This window comes from Pinus tabuliformis, chromosome 7, assembly GCF_031772625.1.
Source record: "Pinus tabuliformis cultivar Carrire ecotype Pingquan chromosome 7, CPIR1, whole genome shotgun sequence".
NCBI classification, from domain to species: Eukaryota; Viridiplantae; Streptophyta; class Pinopsida; order Pinales; family Pinaceae; genus Pinus; species Pinus tabuliformis.
Genome location: NC_142293.1, coordinates 656,736,294 through 656,744,740, shown reverse-complemented (window position 1 = coordinate 656,744,740; position 8,447 = coordinate 656,736,294). Strand labels below are relative to the sequence as shown.

The following is an 8,447-nucleotide window of genomic DNA, read 5'->3' as shown; positions in this document are numbered from 1 at the left end:
CCCTTCCAATGTGCCAGTGAGTGCTCCTTTATTGTGCCCTCAGTTTCCTCGACAACCCAATCCTACCATAATAATAAGGCAGTACAATAGGTAGAATCATCATTCTTTCCTAGTTACTGCATTTCACTGGTAGAATGCAATGAAATTCAACTTCACTTAGGTAGGACAGTAACCCACACTCTTCCCCCTATCATAATATAAAATTAGGGCTAAAACGTATTAGGGGGAGGAGATGTGATTCAAGGTTTTGTAGCAAAATAAAATGTTGTAACAGTTGATGGTGTGCATAGTGTTTAAACAACGGAAGAAACTATAACAACAATAACTATAGATAGTTCTCCCATAAAAACTAATGTCATTGTAACAACATATGTTTCCCTAGTTGTGAAACTTGTAACAACTACTAAAAGTGAGACTTATTTGAGCCCACCTTATCCTGAAATACGAGTTGAGGCTAAAAATGTTCTCCAAGTAGAATTTGACTTTCTAATAGAATTGAAAAACTTTCATGTTCGGATTCCTTTGCTTCAAGCAATTCAGGATGTTCCCATTTATGCTAAAACAATTAAGGAATTGTGTGGTAAAAATCCAGGTAGAAAACCTAGGGACCCTCCTACTATGCATGTCATTGGTAAATTATCTGAGTTGATATTAGGAAATTATGTTCCTGCTAAATATGAGGACCTCGGAAATCCCAGTGTTACTATTCACATTAGTAGAACAATCCTCCCTAATACTTTGATTCATTTAAGGGATGCCATCAATATAATAACTAAGGAAGAAACATAACTACTTGGGCTTATTATTTTAAGGTAAAATCCTATTTTTTTAGAGTTAGCAGATAGGTATAAAATATAACCTAAAGTGCTATTAGAATGTGTTATTATCTCAGTTGATTCTTGGCACTATCCAGTAGAATTTATGGTGCTTCATCTTAAAACATGCTTGGGTTAACATCCTTCGATTTTAGGAATACCATGGTTAGCTACTAATAATTCTTATATAAGATGTAGGTCTAGATGTATGACTATCTTAGATGGATATACTACCAAGAACCTTGTCATTTATCCCTCTACCAAACCAACATGTGAATCTAAAAACCCCCTCGAATCAGAATTTGAGTTGGAAGAAATGGACGATTATCTAGTACTCACTATAACTAAAGCTTTAAATTTTAAAAGCGAGACTAAATATGATGTTATCAATAATTTCATTAGCGATCCCTCTCTTGTCACACCTTGTACATCAAAATTTTTGAATGTTGTAATAGATAAGTCTAACGAGGAAGAACTTTTTAATGAACTTTTTACACATGGTATACCTACTACCTCTGACCTTAAAAGCATACCAATGAGAATTGAGCTTAGAAGAACCCTTAACATTAACACTAATTTATCTATTTAATAGAGAGAAAAATTAGTGTTCTTGTTCTGAGAATATAAAGAATCTTTTCCATGGGATTACAAAGACGTGAAGAGTATCCGTCCTACTTTATGTACTCATCATATTTATTTAAAGGAAGGATTGTATATTGTTAGGAAGCCTCAACAAAGAATGAATCTGGCTTTAAATGGAATTATCAAGGACTTCAGAACACCAGAAAATTTTGGATGAAAATTTAATCTATCGTATTTCTAATGGTTAGTGGGTATCTCCATTAGTCATTTCTCGTAAGAAAAATGGGAAGTAGAGAATCTGTGTGGATTAGAGGGAGCTAAATAAGGCCACTCAAAAGGACCATTTTCGATTACCTTCAATTCGTCAAGCTCTAGACACACTTTCCAATAAGAAATTCTTTTCTTTTCTAGATGGATTTAGTGGTTATAACCAAATGCAAATTTCCCTTGAAGATCAAGAAAAAACTACGTTTGTTTGTCCCTAGGGTACTTATGGTTATAGGGTCTTACCATTTGGACTGTGCAATGCACCTGCAACCTTTCAATGGCTAGTATTGGGAATTTTCGCTAACATGGTTAATCATTGTCTGGAAATTTTCATGTATGATTTCACACCCAATGGAAGAGGATTTGATGAATCCTTGAATAGCCTTGAAAAAGTACTTGATCATTGCATTCAAACACACCTTTGTCTCAACATTGAAAAATTTCATATGATGATGTATGAGGGTGTTATTCTAGGACATTAACTTTCTAGTGTAGGTATTAAAGTAGATATATCGAAGGTAGAGATAATTTTAAGTGTCCATACTCATAAAACACAAAAAGAGGTACGAAGCCTTTTAGAGGAAGTAGGATATTATAGGCAATTTATAGAGAATTTTTCTTAAATTGCATTACCTTTATTTTACCTACTAATAAAAGATAAGGAGTTTGAATGGACTCATAAGTGTAATAGTGATTTTGTATATCTGAAGAGATGTGTAACAAAAAATTATATTTTGATAGGAATAAATTGGAATATGTTGTTCCACATCTCTACAGAAGTTGTTGATACAACCATTGGAGTTGCGCTTGGTCAGCAAGAAGGAAACAAACCATACACCATCTATTACATCATCAAGAATTTGGTTGTTGTGGAGGTAAATTACATTGTTACAAAGAAATAATTCCTTGCTCTTGTACATGCTATTAGTAAATTTAGGCACTATATCACTGGTTACAAAAAATTTGTGCATACAGATCATTCATCCATCATATGTTTAATGAACAAGCCTATTACAAATGTTATGGTTACTAGGTGGTTTTTGTACTCCAAGAATTTGATATTACTATCATAGATAAGTCTGGAAAAGATAATGTTGCAACATATCTTATTTCTATGTTAACTAATGCTACTGATGATTTTCCTATTGAAGATTCTTTTCTAGATGAATATCTAGTTTTAGTATCCACTTATTCACCCTAGTATGTAGATATTGCTAATTATTTCACTACAAGAAAGCTACCTCATGACCTTTCTCCTAGATAAAGAAAGAAGATTGTACAATAAAGTGCCAAATATTTTTGGGTGGATGGAAACCTCTTTCACATTGGTTTAGATCAATAGATTAGGAGGTGTGTGAGGGAGGATGAAATCCATGAGATCCTTAAGGCCTATCATTATGGACCTTGTGGAGGGAATTTTGCAGATAGGAGAACAAATCATAAGGTGTTGCAAATGGGATATTTTTGGCCCACCATATTGGTGGGCCCCAGTATTGTAGCAATAATGCTACAACTCCTTGAACTCCCTTCTTTAATTTTATCAACCCGGTAGTTCGTAACAAACTTGGAAGCGACGGTGCTGTATGCACAAGTACTAGCTCTTGCCGCAGCTGTCACTTGGTCAGCTGGCACAAGTCCGCTAGGGGCTCAAGCCAACTTCTATGAGCTCTTAGAAGAAGCTTTTTAACTGATGGACGAAAGCTAACTCAAAGGAAGCTAATCTACTTGCAGAAAGAAACTGAAAGCCCAAAAAGAAACGCAAACCCTAGCAAACCCTAATTCTACCAGCTAGTCCTACTGATGCAAAGATGTGAATGAAAACTACTGAAAGAGATGCCATTACTTCTATGCAGGTAAAATACATGTGTTTAAGTTATCTCTATTTGAAGAAAACATCTTTTTGTATTTTTGATTAAGTTGTTGGAATTATCATGCATGTGCTTTTAACTGGCTTTTCACTGTGCAGAGGTGGATCAAGGAGGATAAATTCTTGGGAAAGGTTGGGAAGGTTCAGAGAGGGTCTAAGGGGTCCCTAACACCCTTCCAGAGAGTCTCACAAAGTTTGGCTGCCAAGAAACCATGTTTATGAGCTTCTACAGGAAGTCTGCAGGGGTTCTACAGGATGTTTAGTAATGGAATTTTGGAGCATGGATGGAGGGAAAAAGGTGGAGGAATGAGTATGGAGGTGAAATAGGGGTGTAGGGGAGTTCAAGACTTGGAGGATGGAGTTGAGGAGAAGGTGTAGATGGCTGGACTTGCTCCAAGAAGGGATGAAACGATGTTGCACAAGAAGATGAGAATCATGGCAAGCGAATGAGGTAAATGTAAGGTAAGGGTTCTGAGTGAAGGATGAAACAGGTAGGTTGGATGGGGTATGTGCAGGTAAGGAAGGATAACAAGTACTCTGCAAGTGGTTTTTCAAACTGAACAAACAAAGACATGCAAGAAAACCAAGATCTAGTTATAAAACCTAAGACCTAGTTACTTCACTCTAATCTGACCTAACAGCAAAAGGAAATGAACAGAAGTTTATTTGCAGTGAAACCATGTGAAACAACTATGAAACTAAGTGATCATAAACCTAAGCATGCATCCAAACTGATATCAAGTTCTACGAACGAGATTCAAACACTAATGATTGCATGGTGAAGCAAAGAAAGTGTTTTTGTTTGGGACAGCATGGTTACTTCAACTCCAGCCCCTGATCCAATAAGGAAGAGGTGAAACCAAAAGCGTTTGCTGACCCTTTTTTGGAGCTTTTTCCTGTTATTATCCTACCAACATATTCTAAACATAAACAGCTACTTTAACCATCAAAAGAAATCTAAATAATGAAGCAAGATCTAAATCTAAATAGCCGATTTTATTTTAAGAACGCAACAAACACATAAAGATAAACGAAGGAGGTACTGGGCGCTTGAGATAGGCCCAACCCCAAGAGCTATAGCCTCCCAAGAGAGATTTTGAGCTGGTGCAAAGCTGGATTCATCTTTATTGATCAAGAAATGAAAAGTTACATCAAAACTGTCCACAAGAAGAACTTGCAAATGAGCTGAAAGCAAAGCTAATCTATTGCATCCAAATCGAACTATAAACTAGCTAACTATTGGCTACAAAATGACTAACCACTAGCTAACTATCTACTAGCTAACTAGCTAACATCCACTGGCTAACCAAAATGAGGCCCTAAGCCTTCTTATTTACACAAATTGAGGACCCAACAGTCCTCCTAAACTTTAGGGACTCGGCTGCCCAAAACTTGGAGTTAACAGCAGTCCTACTTGACTTGCTTGGCTGCCCTTGTGCTGATTGATTTGGTGGCCCTTGAACTCCAAGCTGATGGTGGAGAATTCGAGGTAAGGGCCCATAAATGAAGGGGACACCTTCCTACAAATCCTCTCCCTTGTCTTCCGACGAATTTGGCTGCCAAGTGCTCATTAAGACCTTCAATTTTGTCTCCAAATTGACCAAAAAGGCTACACAAAGCACTCATTAGACTTGTTGGCATAATGACTAACCAAATTCACTCTATTAACATAAATATAATCAAAAACATGCAATAAAATAATGAGAATGGTGGATTAAGTCAAATTAGGAGGTTGAATGAGCCCAAATAATTGTCCATTTTTGGGGTTCATCATCACCCCCCTACTGAAAGTGTTGCTCATCCTCTGAGCAACCAATCTCTCTCCTCATCTTTGATGGCCCTGGTGGCCTCCTTTGCTAAAATCTCGGCCGATTTCTCCTTCTGCTGCCCTTTCTCCAAACTTCCTGTAGAAACAGTTCTCTGTCTTCCTGTAGAAACAATCTGCTAACTTTCTGTTGCCTGCTGCTTTTCCTAGTGAATTCTCACCCTTGTTATGAGTGTGCAAGTATATGCAATCATATGGAATAAATGGTGGCCTTGGCATTTCCTAAAACCTGCAACGTGAGGGCACTCGTATGTTTTGTAACAAGGAAGTTGGTTAAATTCACAAGATAAGCCATGGTCATGTTTCCAAGCAACAGGAATATGATAAAGGTGTTTTCTCTGGCTTTTTCAATAGCAATAGCTAATACATTACCCTCCACAAAAAGAGTAACAGGAAGCAATAACAGCGCAGCAATTGGTGCCATGTACATGAGAAAATTCATAGAGTGAAGCTTCTCTGCCTTGGAGGTAAGCAGGAGCCCCTGAACAACTGATTTCAATGCTCTGGCAACAGTTGATCCTAGGCAAACCAAAAAGCCAAAAAGGTGGAATAATGGCTCACTGTTGTTTGCAATAACAATTCCAAATACCACAGGCACCAAGGCCATATAAACCACAGAAGACTCCCTCTTACATGTTATTATAAATGCAAAATATTGCTGTGAAGAAGGGAGTTGTTGCCCCAATAGCTTGATTGAAGGAGACTGGCAAATAGCGCAGAGAAATATTGCCACAAACAACCGAGAAGGAGAAAATGAAGCTCAGTGCCAATATCTCAAGAAACTGTCTCCTGGAGACGATGAACTGCATTGGTACAATCTCTAACCATGAAATTGCCAGAAAACCATAAAATGAACAGGCACACATGTGCAACATTGTGAGGAATATTGGGTATCTGCATCCAAAAACTAAGTAGGCATTTGTTAAGCAATAGCACACCAATATTGGAAGAGTACCAAGCTGCAATAACGAGAGCTGTTTTAATAGTCTGGGACACAGGAAATGCACCATATTTTCCATCTCCTGTTGGGGTTGGAGGTATGTCAATAACTTCTTGTTCAAGCTTTGGATTACTGCCCCGCCTCGTCCATGTTTGTGTTTCAGCCATAGCTGGAGAGGGCTTGAAAAATCAGATCTGATCAATATTCGGAAGACCCAATTGGTTTCCAGACCTGAGCATCGTCTGGGTACTTGTCTATACTGTGTAGGACTCAGATGGACCCAAAACAGATGTGGATGTCTCGTTATTATAAGCCTCCCCCAACTCTGCAACTTGGTGATCTTTTTAGCCTCCTCGAGCTGAGAGATGAAAGAGAGATCAGTTCCTATTGGGAACAGCTTCAGATTGAGATTGAGATGTATGAGAAGCGAGTGCAAACACAAATCTCATCAGAGAGCTCCACCCCAGTTCCGCCTGAAAACCAAGCAGCTTACTCTGCCCTGGAAGACTCTGCTGTATTTTCCTGTAAAACGTCTTCCTGTAGAATGTTAGCCAGATTCCATAGGATGTCTCTGTGCCTCTGCACAATCTTGGTATGCTGGAGAATTTTGAACAGGCCAAAACAATTAGCGAAGGATGATAGGTTAATCATTTTGAGGAAGCAGAGGATGTATACTTCAGTTGAAAATGATGCAAGTGCAAGTTAACAACAGTCTATGAGTTTCGGCTGAGCGCTCATTAATTCTGCGTGATTTTTGGTGGAGTGAGGTGGCAAAAACGTGTGCTGGCCCATATGAACTGCTGTGCTATCATGAACTGCATGTCTTCTTCTATTTGTTAATCAATTGATGCCCTGTGCACTGAAGTTCAACAAATCTTCCATTGCCTGTGTTTCTCATCTTCCACGTGAATGACTATCCACGCATGCTGCGTGATTTTCTCATGAGTGCTAGAGAACTGGGTGCCTTGCTACATTCATGGCTTAATTTCACCATTCCATTCGTTCATGCAATGCTTAGACTAGATTCATGCAATAGATGAAAAAGGTTTAGTCACGTACCTGAAGTCAAACGGCTGCTTGTGAAGCTTTTTGTTGCTGCATGCTCATGTTCTGTTGCTGCATGCTTGGATCCTTTGGTTGCATGAGGGCTTGGATGATGATTTTTGATTTCTTTTCCTTGTGCAGGTGTCCTCTGACCAGATCTAAGCTACATGCATTTGTTTCCACGTTCAAATCTGCACCTTCAAGCTGCTGCTGCTGCAATGTCACAGAACCAGAACTTGTTTTCGCCATTTCTCCCAAACGGTAAAGCGGATTGATCTGAAACTTGCTAAGCATGTTTCTATTATCATGATGCATCTCCCATAGCAAAATCGTGATCAATGGATGCACGAATTTCGAGAAAAATGGAAAATGGCTGAAGATTTCAGAGATCGATTTCTCGGAAAACGTGGATCAGAATCAGCTAAAACTGCTTGGGTAGGTTACTATCACCAATGTGCATCTCCCCATGAAACAGGTTTTGAAACGGATGCACGGTTATGGAGAAAATGCAAAAATGGCTGATGGTGATGGAGGCTGATTTCTTCGAAACCATGCACCAGAATTGGCTGAAACTGCTCAAGCATGTTTCCATCACCCTTGTACAATTCCCCATAAAACGGTTTGTCAAATGGATGCATGGTTTTCAAGTTATGGCAAAAACAAATTTTGTTCTATGGATTTTTGCCTCAAGGCTTTTTGCAAATGTTTGCATGGAAGGAAAAACTGAGCTTGGGCTGTGATGCAGGTATGGAGATGATGGAGGAGGAGTTGGAAGATTGCATGAGGGCTTCTAAACCATTGAGGAAGCTACCATGTTTGCCAAACCACTTTTTGAAATCCATGTCTAGTTTCCCACAATTTCTACAGGAAGTTCCTGTAGAAGCACAATGAGGTGGAAAAAATGATGGAGAAGGGCAAGGGATGGACACACAAGTGCTTGTAGGCCTAATCAACAGATTCCCACCATCAGATTCCATTTTAGACTTGAATTTTTTTCATCCAAAGGTTCTACAGGATGTTTCCTGTAGAAATACAGAGCTTCCTGTAGAAGGCACAAGAAAAATTCCTTTAACCTTGATTTGAGTGCTCCTCCTGTCATGAAACGTC

At 38.7% G+C, this 8,447-nt stretch overlaps 1 pseudogene; it reads right to left on the bottom strand.

The window, feature by feature from the left end:
• Nucleotides 1-5,546: 5,546 nt before the first annotated feature.
• Nucleotides 5,547-6,463, bottom strand: LOC149249140 (putative sugar phosphate/phosphate translocator At1g12500 pseudogene; annotated as a pseudogene).
• Between the last annotated feature and the right edge of the window lie 1,984 nt (nucleotides 6,464-8,447).